Raw genomic sequence first — 15,696 nt, 5'->3', positions numbered from 1 at the left:
ATGGCTTTAATAATAAATGGCCTCTGGTTTTGGAAAGATTGTGCAATTCTACAAGGTCCATGTGGTAATTGGCAGGCTCTTTCTCTCAGCTTTTAAGAACATGGGTGAAGTTTCTGTGAAGTAGAATGAAGAGGTTGCAAAACAATGTTCTTGAAATAACACTGCCATATGTTGAGAAACAGACAGTGCTTGCTGATACCTACCGCTTTCTGAAGTGAATTATGGATATCAGACAGAAAGAACCTTGCATATTGTCAGGTCCCCTTCCATGCTGGCATGACTCCTGTTGCCAGGGTTTAATGATGTTTCTCTAGATCTTTGTCCAGTCTAGTGCCTGGATGAAAACAGTGGAGACTTTAAAGCTAAGAATTACTGTGAATTATTCCAACAATTAGTTTTTTATGGTGTTATTTTGCACCCCTTCATTAAATGAAAAATCTTAATCTTAAATGATTAAATCTTAATCTTCTCTAGAGGTGCATATTAGACTTTCTTAGGTGGCTTGTTTCTGCCCTGCTATAGTTTCTACCTCAAATGACAGTGCTTGCTCTGTGGGTGTGCACACACAGGAAATTACAAGAGAAACTATAGCACACATGGGCTTTTCTCTCCCATATGATCATCTAACACTCTACTGTAAGCTATGGGGAGGTAAGTCCCTGGAGTTGGCCAGGTGATGCTTCTGGAAGCCACTGACAGGCAGGGTGAGGATCTCAGCTCTGGCAGGGGGGGACCCCCAGCAAGAGCTTAATGAAGATGTGTCAGAGAAAAAAATCAGGCCATCACATTCTGTTTTGTATCAATCCATTTTCAAGTCCTGGCAACAAGGACATGCCAGAGATAGGCAGGGCTGTGTTCATGATGTTCTCAGCTTTGGGAGTTCTCTGATGCTGCTGTTTTACTACATAATCTGCAAGCAAGATCTGTGGTGTTTGGATGGGATGGGTTATTCCCTGTTCATGTCATACTTTGGAGTTGTCCCAAATCCATGAGACATGATGGTAAATGAAAACCACTGTTTCTCTCCTCTTTCAGGGTGGTTACATTTGTGTTCCTGGGAGCATAGCAGAAGGCTTCACACAGATGACCAGATACTTATGTCATTAAAAAACTATTCTCAACACATCCTCAAAATTTTTCTAGCAAGGACCAAAACCTTGAAGAGGAGTAATAAAAATAATTTCTTACAAAAAGAGTATAAATGGAAAAAAAAAAAAAAGAAAGGTAAAAGCGATTGGTAAAGAGAAGCAACAGTGCATAAACATACTCTGGCCTTCCTATGGGGCTGTTTAATTAATTAAGACTTAGTCTTACCAGTTAATTTCTACTCAAATATTTTCTTTCATTAGCTCCAGGCAGGAAATGCACCCCAGTGGAAATTTGTGTGAAAGAGACAATCTGTAAACAGTGCTTCCATCCTAACTGGGAGCACATGCATTATTATAAAGCAACTTTAATTAGAGGCTACTTAGGGAAGATACCATCACTCTGAGAGCAGCTACTGTGTACTGAACAAGATGAAACTCAATCCCTTGGAAGCAAAACAAACAGGCCATCACAAGACACTATACTTTTGAAACATGTTGTCTTAACTTTGGAAGGAGATGCCAGAAAATATTCCACCATGAAAGAATTTTCTGGTTTACTCACCAAACCCAAAGGTTTTAGAGGGTCTGGGGCCTAATAAACCCCTAGTTTACCATATTAATAATATTAATCTATTGAAAAGATGCAGGTGTTTTATGTTTTTCCCTTGGCTCACAGGACAAAAAGTCTTATTTCAAAGTCTTAATAGTAGAAATCACAGAGTCACAAGAAAATTTGGGTCCAATTGCACTTTCCATCTGTTATTTATTACCCTCTGTTGTGAAAGTGCTGACTTGCCCTGGTGACAGACCACATCCCATGCTGCATCAAGTGCAGCAGAAGTAATCTTTTTCAAGACTATGGATTTAAAATGTCATTTGGAATAGGAGGCAATGGATAAGAGCGTCAAAACTGGAAGAAAAAGGAGAAATAAACTAGCCATGCTACACCCTGTAGGCAGCTAATTAAGCAGGGGCGTGCACAGTAAGTTCATATACGTACCTCGAACGTAGTGAGCATGGACGGCTCTTATCAATAGTGGGGGTGGGTACTCATACTTGAAAATCAGTGGAAAGAACCACAGCACAACTTCAGTTTGCCCTGGTTCACTTGTTTCAGCAAAGATGTCATCACATTGGACTTGTTCTTCTGAGCATGGTGACGTCCACACAGACACAAAGTGAGCAGGATTTCAGCTAGAACTCTACTTTGTCATCTTTCTTACAGCCCCAATGTTGCCTGTAGGGGCAGAACCCCCATGAGATGTTTAGGGTTGCTGTTGATATGAGCAGGGGCAAATCCAGATTATGCTCATTTGCTGAAAGATTGTTTGCCCTTGAACTTAAGGCTAAGCAGTAGGAAAATTTAGTCACCAGGCAGAGTTTTAAATGGCTTTGCCAGTGTTACTCCAAACTCACCTTTGGCCCTTGACACTTGCTAATTTATTAAAATAACTCCACCACCTGCATGGCAATATGTTTTTGGTTTGGGTAACTAAACATCAAGATTTAAAAAGTACCAGCAGAATGTGTCATGCTTGCGAGACTTAGGAAGATATTTCTGGTTTTTTTGCACTGCTCCATTCAGTTGTCTACATGCTTGTCAGGGAACTGAGAGCTGAGAACTGTCATCAGGAATAGGTTTTGGGCATTGGGAATATTTTGTAGTAACAGAGGATGATAAATACATGCTGAATAGTGGCCAGTAAGCAAATTTCACTTCTAAGATGAAAGCCTGTGCAACATCTTTAATAATGGACCCAAATCTAATATTTTTACTAGAAGGAATTGAGTGTTCTGTAAGGACATGGACTGAAATGTGATGATGTTTGCATGTCGTTGTTGTCATAATGCTCAAAGCAAGATGTACAGATTTTTTTTTGCCTCAGAAATTACAAAGCTGGATGCCAGGATTTGTCCAGGAACACTAAGGGCCAGCCCCCATAGGAAATGTCAGGGCAGGACATGCCAGACAGAGCTTGTTCCATTGTCCCAGCATCTGCAGGGCAGCCAGCTGTCCTGAACATGAGCATAATTTTGATGATGATGGGTCAGGGCCGAGATGCAAGTGGGAAGTCAGTCTGTGGGTCAGAGTGAGTGTGGTACACAGCTAGTAATAAGCATGTTTGCAGTGTAGCTCAGGAGATTTCACCAAAGGTGAAGTGAGCTAAAATCAACTCTGAAGCAAAGTGCGAAAAAAACCTGACAAGCCTCCTCACAGCTCTCTGTCACACAGCTCTTCTCCAAGCAGTTTGAGCAGAGGTCCCAGAGCTGTACTGTTCCAAGACCAGGTAGGAACACAGAATGGCAGAAAAATTCTGTTCTCAGAGGTGTGTTAGGACTTTTAAGAAGAGAATGAGCATATTAGTTTTGCTGAAACAAAATGCCAGTGTGAATAGCTCATTTTAAAACCTCATTTAGATCTCCAAACCCAGACATTTATGTTTATTTACTGTCACATAATATTTTATAAGCCACATCTATTTTAAATGCTGTTCCTTCACATCAGTGTACTAGAAGTTAATGCAACACTCCATCTCACTTAATTTCCTTAAGCTTTGCTGAAACAATTTGATAAATGTATTGCACTGAAATTGGTGTTTCTCAAGGCACTGAAATTGCTGTTAACTGGTGGGCATATTGGCCCTGCTGTGATCAGTACTGTTGAGCTGGAACCCTTCATCCGTCTCAAGTGGGCTTGTGGCAAGCCCCTGTGTGAGCCAAGCAGTACAGGTCTGGTGTTTTTGGTGCCCAGGGATGGCAGGCTGCAGTACAAGACTCCAAAGAAAGCAGGCTGTCTGGGAGTTTAACCTTGATGGACTGGGATGAGGCCATTGCAGAGCTGTGAGATGAACTGTGGAAATCCCATTTGGTAGGGCACACACCTGCAGGATCCTTAGATCTATTCTCTGCCTCTTCTTCTGCTTTCTCTTCCTCTTCTTTGTTTTTTGTGCTGTAAAGCAAACCGCCTCCCATTTTGATTAGAAGAAGATACCATTTGTGCACACTTTGCAATGGCTGTGAGGTTCAGGATAAGACACATAAACAACCAAGGAAGGGTGTGATGCTATGAAATATTCTTGTTCTCTGAAGCAGTGCCACCACAGATTATTTTACTCTCATATCAAATAACCTACATTTTGGTTTTATGCCTTTGCATGCAGGTGCAAGCATGTGCATGCTGTGACACATAGGTCAAATTAATCACTGGATTCAATCCATTTCTCAGTGGCATTATCTGGAGAATGAGCTTTGCTCACAGTGTGTAGCAGGAACACCAGCTATATGTCTCTGTTTCAATAAAAACTGAAACAAGCAAGCCCAGATATCAATTGCTCTAAATTTTACTAATTTTAGTCTTCATACTGTGTGACTGTGCACTTAATTGTGGGATTATTGATCTGAAGATAATCCAGATGATTTGCCCAGATGATGTCTCTGAATATTAAAAGTGAAACCATTCTTGGATTCATTTCCTTTATTTATCTTTTCCTGTTTGGATTCAATTTTTAATTCTGTATGAGCCACCTCTGCTGATTACATACCAGTCATGGTTGCTTTAATAAACTGAGGAGAAAGGAACTCTAAATATACTATTTATCAAGTTGATACTTTTCCTTTAATAAGTTTTCCTGTTACACTGCAAACCTTACACAGCTCACTGGATTTACACTTCTTCAATTACTAATCAAAACTCTCCATATGCATGACTGTTGCAGATCAATGCCCACCAAGCCAATTGTTCTTTATAGTGATAAGAATAAATTAACCAGAGGAGGAAGAAATAGCTGTAGGAGTTCATTTTAAGAGATTCACTTGTGAGTGGAAGAGGCACATGCCTGAAAATTAGCTATCAGTGCATGTAGACCACTCTGTAGGATCTGGGTGCTGAACCAGACCACTGTATGTCCCAGAAGGGCACACTGGGACACATTGGAAGTACACTGAAGGGGGCTCTATCCTGTTAAAACAAGCCCTCAATTCTTTCTGTGATCCTGCTGTAACTGTCACTGCACCTCTTTTCTGGACAAAACCCAGCAAGACTTCCATTTTTGACATGTGTCTCTCTTGAAGCTCATGCATGCTGAACAAGTTATTTCATTTTTCAGAAACCACATATTTATTTCAGGGTCTTGTTTGGCAGGTGATAGATAACACATTGCCAGATCTTTTGTCTTTATAGTAAAAGTCTTTATAGTAAAAGTCTGTGTTCTTCAGTCCCATTTGTTTAGCTTTAGAAATATCCTACATCTTTCAGCCCTCATCAGACAGCAGCAATCTATTTCTCTGAAAGATTTGAATCTTGTCCTGTCTATTGCCTTGGGCTTGCTTATATTAAATGTTTCAGTATGTTTGATTAACTCTCTCTATTTTAAGTGACAGCAAAGCAGAGTGATCACCTACCTGCCTTTCAGAGTGGGGATATAAAGGATGACCCCTGGACTTATTGAAACAGCTACGCCTGATCATAGCTGATCAAGCAGGCCAGTATATTTAACTCTCCTTGCACTTTTATCACACAGAATAAGATAAATCAAGTAAGGCTTGTAAATTTCTTGGCCAGATCTGTTGATGATTTAACTCTTGCCAGTGAACTCCCTAACTTTCTCTGGATTCTGAGCTGTTAAAGATAAGTAAAGACACGGATGTTCAAAGGCTTTCTCTTCCCTCTGCGTCTCTTCCCATATTGTTCCTCACTGGAGATGAAAAGGAAAGGGCAAAAATTGCTCTGTCCCAACATGCATTCCAACTAATGAAATAATTATCTTACAATGTGGTTTAGTATGGGGTAATTGTAAAACAAAGCTGCTTGGCAGCATGTCTTGGGGTGAGCAGCTTCCAGGATGTTTCCAATCCTTGACCTAGGGAAAGCTCAGCAGGAGGGGTGGGATTGTGAAACACAGCATGTTTTGGAAGTCCCACCCTGGGCTTTGCACAGGGTGGTGTTAGTGTGTGCTTTTCAAGCTTGTGGTTTCTTATCCAAGTTTGTGAAGACTTGAGGAGTAGCCAGTACTCTTCTTCTGCTTAGCCTATATCTTACCTAACATCTTCAAATCAATAACATTTTGACATCTCAATTGATGCCTAGGACAGAGATTGAGCTCTTCCCTTGTATGCTTTAAAAATGAGCTGCTCCAGAGCAATGTAGAGCATTGATGATTAGGTTGCACAGGGAAGCCTATGCTACCTCTGGCAGTTAGTCATCCATCTATCTATCTATCTATCTATCTATCTATCTATCTATCTATCTATCTATCTATCTATCTCACCTGGCTAAACAATGTACTTGGACCCTCTTTGGTGTAATCAATGGTCACCTTTGGGCCAGATATCTGAGTTTTAGGCAACAGGAGTGATTTAGTGGGGAGAGAGTGACCTGATCTTTGTGAAGGTACATTTATAATGATGAAGAGTGAACTGAGCAGGGACAAGTTTGCTCTAATTTTATAATTCTGAAAGGCTCATAAATCACAGCAGCACAGTCAGACAAACTGTTTATTAGGTATGCAAACCTCTTAAACAATGCTGTAAAAGCATGCATACTTGGGCATATGCTGTATTGCTTGTCCTGAAGAAGCTTGCAGATGTGAGAAAAATGTTTGCAACTCCAGGGAAAGAATTGTTCCTTAAAAGTAGAAGAGTCTAATTGCAGAGGGGGAAATATTAATCCATCAGGAACTCAGGCTCCCAAATTTACTCATGTATTTGAAAAATAAGAGTGGAGTTGAAGCAAAAATTAATAGGTCTGCAGAAATCTTGACCCTGACTAGTCTGTGTATTGAGCTCTACCTCAATGCACTGCTTTGCAAGATGCAAACCAAAAATAAAAAATCAGTAGGGTAGCATGCATAGCGGACGTGGTTCAGAGCTTTTCTTTACAGAAACTAAATTAGTTTAATTGTTCAGACAGTTTTTTCCAGCACAACTCCAAGTACAATCATTCCTAACCCAGTGTTTTTAAGTAGTTGAAAGTGCTGTGTTTTCAAAAAGGAACGAAATTATTTTTATTGCTGGACTTGTCTAGTTTTCTTGAGACTTGTCTGCTTGCCCACTTGGCCTATCTGTTCAAAGGTCTTTCAGACCTCTGTGCCATGGCAGCATTTGCATTTACTCTCTGGTTCCAAAGAACCTCTCCAAGATGCCTCGCTCCTACAGGTATTACTAAAAAAAGTGGCTTTTGAAACAGTGCCCTACCCAAGACTCAGTTTGTCTGCACAGGACTTTGTCAACACTACGAGTCTCACATTCTCCACCACATCTTTGCAGAAGAGGCCTTGTCAGGGAGCCCCAGCTGTCTGCAGCTGCAGTGGGGTCAAGGTGCTGCTCCTTGCCCAGCCCCAGCCTGTGGCTGGTCTGACAGTGCTGCCCCAGTTGTGGAAGCCCTGTGATTCCAGGGGCAGGTGAGGGCATCTGGATGAAGGGCTTTGACTGCTTGGGTGGTTGCAGGTAGAATGGATGGCTGCTGGATGTGAGTCCTTCACAACCCGATCAACTGCTTATTTTGGCACAAATAGTGCCAAAGCGGATGTCACTATCATATTGTCCAATCCTAAACATCAATTTAAAAAAAAAGATAAAGGGAATTGCATGTCTACAATAGCAAAACATACAATTGACCTGTGTGGGATAGGAGAAAAGGGAGCAGGTGTCCAACTTCCAGCCCCATGGCATCAGCCAGAGCCAGGCTGCTTTTTTCCACGAAGAATTCCCTCAAACCTGTGTGTGCAGTTTCCTATTAGGAGATTCCATCTCTCTGCAGCACCTGATGCAACCAAAATGTAGTGCTAGATGGGTGTGCTGGTTTTGGCTGGGGTAGAGTTAACAACTTTCTTCACAGTAATGAGTATGGCTGTGTTCTGGATTTGTGCTGAGGACAGGGTTGATAGTATTGAGATGTTTTTGTTGTTGCTGAGCAGGGCTTGCACAGACCCAAGGCCTTTTCTACTTTTTGTACTGTCACACTGGTGAGGAAGGTGGGGAGAATGGGAGTCTGAGAGAAGACACAGCCAGGACAGGATATTTCAGGCCATATGACATCATGCTCAGTATATAAAGTGCGGGAAAGAAGAAAAGAGGGGATGTTTGGGGTGATGGGGTTTGTCTCCTCAAGCAGCCATTACATGTGATGGGGCCCTGATCTCCTGGAGGCGGCTGATCATCTGCCTACCCATAGGAAGCAGTGTATTAATTCTTTGTTTTTCTTTGTTTCTGTGCATGCTTTTGCTTTCCCTATTGAATTGTCTTTATCTCAAGCCATGAATTTTCCAGCTTTTACGCTTCTGATTCTCTCCCCAGTTCTGCTGGTGGGGGAATGAGTGAATGGCTGCATGGGGCTTGGCTGCTGACTGGGATTAACACCAGGACAATGGATCATTAAACTTATGCAGTGTGACTGTTCCTGTCCCTCTGCTTCCTTTATATCTGCTCCATTAATGGATTTCAAATCTTCTGGATATAACTGCAGGGAGCAGTGCACTAGATTTAGTGAAGCAAACTCTCACAACTTGAAAGTGTAGTTTTTTAAACAAAGGATCTACTCTCTAACCTTCTGTTGGTTTGGGGTTTTTTGTAAGTTACAAAATCTTCTTTTATAAAGACCTGGAGCTATTCTGAGATGAGAAAGAATTGGCTGGTACATATAAAAAAACCACCAAGCACAATTTCCTTCATGTATGTTTTTTTACAAAGAAAAATGTTCCACCACTAATCAGTAATGAAAGATGAACCTGAAACGAATCAGCACATTTCTCCTGAAAATCCAGATGGGCCGGAAGATCTGTTTAACATACCCAGCAATGAAAGTGCCCATTGTCTCTACACTACAATATTGACATAATATAATTTCCTTTAGTATTTCGGGTCCTGGAAATGGCAGCATAAAAGTAATTTAACTCTGAGTTTTATATACAAGTTCCCTGTCTTGACTAGATTCTGATTCCTTCTCTTTCTTCAGACTTTATAAGGATTGCTCAGATGCTATTGACTTTATTGGAGAGCCCCCAAGGAAAATCTAGCCCCCATGTCATTATTGTCATCCCTTCAACCAGCGTTAAGCACAGTGAAAGAGCTATAGCACTTGTTTAGATTTCTAAATTTAGAAGTGTAGGGGCCATCATACACAGCCCCTCAGCTGGTGTTTAGACACCAGCTGAGGGGCTCTGTATGATGGCCCAGTTCAGGAGAGAGCCAAGAGAGCTGAGCTGGCTGGTGGGTTCAGAGCTGCAGTCACACCCTCAGTGCTTCATCTGCTGTCAGCAAGCAAGGACATTCAGCAGGGCTGCTGGATTTTTATGACAAGAGCATGTAAAAGCCCTGAATTGTTGTCTAGACAGGGAAGTTGGCGAATTTATCAGGTAAGCCTGGTGCTCAGGCACACTGCTGCAGAAAACAGTGGGACAAAGCAAGATAGACATTGGTCCCATGCAGTTCCTCTGGCAGTAAGGATCTGGCAAAGAGTATCCCAACATGAGGAGAAGATCTTGCTTGTTTTTCCTTGTTTTTCCAAATGAATGCTGAGAAATTTATGGTTTGGCCAACCATAATCCCATACTCTGTTCAAAACATTTGTATAGTTCATACAAATCTTCACTGAAAATATATTTTAGGATCCGAAACAAGTTTGTTTAACTTCTACAATTCCTTTCTTTCAAAAAGAAAGAATTAAACCCAAGGCATTAGAATTGTTTATGTAAACCAGAGCTTAAATTTTCTTCTTTTGAAACTAAAAATTGGTAGCATTAAGTGAACAAATGTACACTAAGGTAGTGAATTGTGACTATCTAGTGCTGAAAAGTATATAAACAGAAAATAATTTATGGGCAAATGTACCATTCAAATTTTTTAAGACATTGAACCAACTTGTAAAGATAAATACTTCTCATTACAGCTAGTTCTAAGCATTCACATAAAAGAGCAGAAAGCTAAATTAATAATTTGTGATTTTTGACTTATATTGTACTGCTTCTGATGTAGTTGGACTTTCAATCTCCAGCTGTGAACTGGTATCCATTTTATGAGGGACTGTTCAAGAAAGTAGAATCAGTCCTTGTCCAGAGTGCTTGGAAGTCTGAATTTGTAAGGGCTGATATTACAAAGGACTGGAAAGAAGAGCTGGCATTACAGGACTGAAAACGAGGGTTGAGGAAGATGAGAAAACAACAAAAGAACTATTTCTGTTTAAAGCAAGACTTTAGAAAGAGGCATACTTTTAGAAAGGAGGAGCTACAGTGAGTTACATGTTAACCCATATGTATATATTAACCCAAGGACTGGATGTCACAGGTCCTGAGGATGTGAGACTGGGATCGTGTGACCAAGTGGAACCAAAAGGTAGTGCAAGTTGTCTCCTGAACAGGTTGATCCTGAGGAAAGCATAGAGCAGTTTTGTGTCTGTCTTGTGCTTCCTGAGCACATTTAATTTACTAACACGGAAAACATTATTGAAGTATTCTGGTTAATCAAAAAAAAAAAAAAAAAAAAAAAAAAAGCATATCTACACTCAGTGAGTAGGTTTTGTGCCAGCCAACCAGTTCTGTTGATTCAAGGTATTTAGCATAGACATTTAGATGACTGAAGTCACTCCCCTCCTCAATCTTACTTGAAGTGGGTATGAACACAAGTGAGAAGAAAAAAGAATAGGAAGGGTAGTAGGAAGGAGTGGAGACATCTCAAGATACTCCAATGATTAAAGTAGAGACAGCTAGGAGAGTAAGTGGTGACATTATACAAAGACACAGGGAGACCTCAGGGAAGAGAGTTCAGAAGATAAAAGGCGTATCTGGAAAAAACATAAGAAGACTCCAAGGGCATTTACTGATGAGGTCACACAGAGATCCAGATGAGTGACAAAGGCAATCTGGGGGGCTGTTCACAGGGAGCCTGGCTGGAGAAAATGAAGGACCTGGCCTTAGGAGGTGAGGGATAAGTGTGAAATACACACAGAGACTGAAGAGGGTAAAAAGCATATCTGGGAAGTAGGAGAGATACGGAGTAATTGGAGGAGCTCTCAAAACTGTTAATAGTAATGACATGAGAAAAACTGATAAGCAACTGATTGGTATTTTTTTAAGCATTATTGGAGGAAAATTACTGAAAATTTCTGTTTTCATCTAGTACACTCTATATCTTTTACAAAATTTTATCTCTAGCAGGAACACATTGGAGTTGGGCAAACAATTTTTGCATTGAAGCTTTGTACAGTTTTGGCCATTATTTTAATGATATATCTTGGAGTGTGGATGTTGATTGCTCCTGTGAATGTATTCATTATTTACTCAATACATTTTCATGGAATAATTATCAGTAGTCAATATTCATATGCCACCAACGCCAAGATGTTGTTGCTAACCTTGTTATTTTGTGATCTGCATAATTCTTCAGATAAAGAAATCAGATGATTTTAAGATCTCTGCCTTGTAAGGAAAACCTTCAGTTCTCCCAGATGTGGAGCAAATTTTTAAAAATACATGTCAAGAGTTAGAAACAAAAGTAAATTAGAGCTCCAAATACACAGCTTGAAATATTTTGAGATTTGGAAGTCATTGTTCAATATTTAATCCAATAAATAGTATTTAAAACAGTACAGACTTTAGAATTTGCTGTTGCACATATTTACATAATGAATTTTGTACTTAGCAGTCAGTGAATGTTAGTAGACTTAAAATTTAGAGAAATAATCTTTATCTAAAAGTTAACTAAACGTGGCAAAAGCAATTCAAGAAAAGGTCAGAATAACGTTCACCTGTTTGATCAAAATTCTATAAAATGTTTATATAAAAGATATTTGAACTAAAATATCATTCAAATGCAGCAGGAGCTGTATTTGAATGTCATTCAAATTCAAAGAGTGCTACAACTGATTTGGGCTGATTTAGGCTAGAAGTGAGAAACTCATCTTGATATTAAAATACAGTCAATCAGGGCAGCTGAGGACAGGATGGATGACAAACATGAGACAAGGGGAGAAGTAAGTTCTATAGAAATGAGATATACTGAAAAATAAGACTGAATTGGAATCCTCAGTTTGAGCTCCACTGACATTTACAAATGTAATCTCAACTGTCAATTTAAAACAGGAATGGATGAGTAAAATAATCCAGGGAAAAGGGCACACTCAGCCCAGCCATATGAACCTGGCTCTACTGCTTTCCCAGTCCAGCTGGCTTTCTGTCTGCACACACAGACTGACTAATCTGCTGCCTGAGTGGGCTCCTGCTGCTTGTTAAGCCAATTCCTAAAATAGTGGCTGACCTAATTATATAGCATGGATCATTGCCTTATACATATATATATGAAGCCTGTTCACATGAAATGTATACTAGATATTTTTTAATAATTACTTTTCACATCTCATCACATCTTTCTTCACCAAGCACAATTAAGTGATGTATCTTTATGCATCAAACTTTACAGCACAGATTTAGAAAGCAGAACATGTTAAACTGATTGCTTCTCCCTAGTAGGAATTGAGGAGGTGGATAAAGGGGATTGTTAGGGATATGATAAAAATTCCTGCCAATGGATTATAGATATATGTATCAAACATGTTATTAAAGGGGGGACCAGGGTTTAATCCTAGAGTGACGACACCTCGGCTGGCTGACAAGGGTGGAACACGGCATTAACATACGAAGAAAACTCGGCTGCGCAGGCAATGGTCGTTCACGGTGGCATGTACTCGAGGACGCCCAGTGATGATGGCACATAAAGATACACATCCCAGATAACCAGGGCCATCAAGACCTTCCACCTGAATATAGGATTCTGGGAATCGAAGGAGGAACATTTGTCTCTTCCCAGACGAGGTTTTGTGCAGCTTCGAGTGAAGAAAGGAACCAACATGAATATAATGAACTTTGAAAGGAGACAGAGGGACTCTGCCGCGGGCAAGAAAAAGAGTATAAGAACTGTCCCTGTGGAGCAGCAAGTGTGGACAAAGGGGGATTCGGTGCGATAGAGGCCGGATCTGCGTTCACCCAGCCTGTATCCCGGGGTCTGCGCTGTCATTATTTTGGCATTGGTGGCTGTCGGGACTGTAATATGGTCGCGAATAAATTTTTTGTTTTTATTTTTTATTATGATTGGGTCAGTTTTTATTTTTACTTATAGTAAATAGTGATAGTGCATTATCTGTCTTTAATAACTTCTCTGATATATAGTGAAAGCTTCTAGACATGTAAAATTGTCAGTGTGGTAATACTACCAACCGGGTACAAGTTTTGAGTGCTGAGTTCATTATGTAGCCTGCTAGGTTTTAGATGAGACTCATTAATTACTGCGAAAATGTCAGACATTGCAGGGTTTCTCTTGATGTAGAGTCTTATTTAGCATCTTCTCTACTACTATGAAAAAGTAGTATATTTTACAGATTAAATCAATGGAGACAAACTAATTATTTGCCACCTATAGAATAATAGGTTGTGGGGTGAAATTATGATCAGTGCTAGAGAAAGATTTGCAGATGGGCACAACGCACTTTCTCTGTACAGAAAGCTGGTTCATAGGCTGTAAGCAGTAGCAGAGTGCTATTGTCATAGATGCTTTCTGCTACTCCTCTTTTCTCCTCTCTTTATTGAGGTGATCTTGGATGTTTCTAAAAAAGCTGTAGTCATAGCTTCAAATTCACTGTAGACATGGTTAAATCAAGTCTTCCCCCTAATTATCCCTTATTCTGGACTATTATGAAACCTGTTGTTGCAGAGTTGGTTTTAAATGCTCCAGACAGAGCAGAGAATTTTATTTAACATACCCACATCTTTTTTAGAGTGCTTGAATTTAAGGACACTTAAACAGTTTGCATCAGTATTTTAACATTGAAAGTTCAGATTTTAATTTCAAAATTGTAATTTTCAACAAAAATTGAGCAACTGTTATTAAGAAATGTAAGAAAAGAAATTACATATCACAAGGTTGTTCAGAAGTCTGAAAATGATGTAAGTTTAGTGAAACACAATATCTTGGATTTGCCCAAAAAAAATTTTTTTTAATCCTCTCAAAGTTTTATGAGGCATTACTATGACATTCCTCTCACAAATTTATTTCAGCTCTCAGTTAGAAGACCAAAGGCTTTATTTATCCAAGATAAATAAATTACCCTTCCTGACCTTATGTACTTTGATAAATCTGAAAAGATAACAAGCTGAGAGTGGAAAAATTATAGAGCTGGAGCCTACACTTAGCTACCAGTATTACAGGCATTGTGGTAAGCAACTAAAGTATGTGGGGGTCTGTGCACAGAAGAAACATAAGCAAAGTCTCTTGACTATCATAGGCTCCTAGGTTTTGTCCTTCCTCTATATGACAAGTGACAAGACCGTGTAGAACCCCCTCACACCCACAAGAAGTGGAAGGAAGAGAAAACAGTGACATTTGTGTAACATGCAAAAATACTTGAGGATAAATGCAAGCTCCATAAGTGAAAAATAAGCAATTTTTTCTTGGTGTTCCACATAATTTTGGGAGCAGGGGGAATGAAGTCAACAGTGAATCCCTGTGGGGGAGCCATCAATGCTGTTCATCTACATCTCCAATGATTGCTGTGCCTGTGTGCATGGTGGGGTTAGATATTTGCTCTGAGCTTCACAGACTCTCTGCTGGGACCCTAGGGAGCAATAAATTTGGTCCTGTGGTTTGATAGCAGGTGACAGAAATGGCCCAATATCAGGTCACTCCCTGTGGTAGGAAATGGGGTCTCCTTCCTCAGATGATGGCTGGGTCGTGTCCACACTGGACAATTTGGAAAAGTTCAGCAAGCCACTCTGTACCACTTAGAGAAAACCAGTACAAATGAAGAGATGTTAGTGAGGGTTTGGGGGGAAGTGGGGGGGCGGGGAGAGGGGGGGATGTATTTGCTTTTTTGTGTGTTCACTTTCTACTGAGACAAGATTTTTTTCCCAAGCGTGCCCTTTTCATCATTGTCCAGATTATTTAAAATGAACAGGCAATAGGCTTGCCATATTTCCCTCAGGAGGCTATTCCACAGTATAATAGATCTGATCTTTCCACTTTTTTCCAGCTAACGTTTTCTCTTTGCTACTTAGCCATGCTCCACTCTGAATAGTCTCTTGGTTGTCTTGTGCTCTGAAAAGAATTAGAGTTTTATTATTCCCTTCTTTCTCAGTTAGCCATGTTAAAAATATTCAACCACTATCACAACTTCCTGTGAATTGTCTTCAATCCTGTCAGATTTCACTTTCCTTTCACTTCACTGAATTTCCTCCTGAACACTGTTTTTTAAGTCATTCACTGTTTCTAAACTTCCTCTTACCAAAAATGCTGTTAACAGAGTATAACAGAGTATAGGAGCTGTGGCACAGCCCATGGCCACTACTTAAATAGGTGTCCTCAGCCTGTTTCTGTGTTGTGATAATGAAAGGCACTGTGGTACCTGGAGCCCAATGTACCATTGCTTAGACAGGATCCTGAATTACTAGTCTTTGGATAGGCTGTTATTAACATTTCATGCATTACAAATATATTTTTATTTATCTTTTCCTTTTTACTCCATGCCCTGGAGTCACAAAGAAGCGCATTCTTTTCTTTTACCTTGACACATGCATTTAAATGTCTTCGTTATCTGCCTTGCCTCGCAGTCACTAGCTCTGCGTAGCTT

Source organism: Pyrgilauda ruficollis, unplaced genomic scaffold (assembly GCF_017590135.1).
Source record: "Pyrgilauda ruficollis isolate IOZ18807 unplaced genomic scaffold, ASM1759013v1 scaffold307, whole genome shotgun sequence".
In the NCBI taxonomy this organism is placed as follows: Eukaryota; Metazoa; Chordata; class Aves; order Passeriformes; family Passeridae; genus Pyrgilauda; species Pyrgilauda ruficollis.
Note: the sequence above shows the minus strand (reverse complement) of the source record.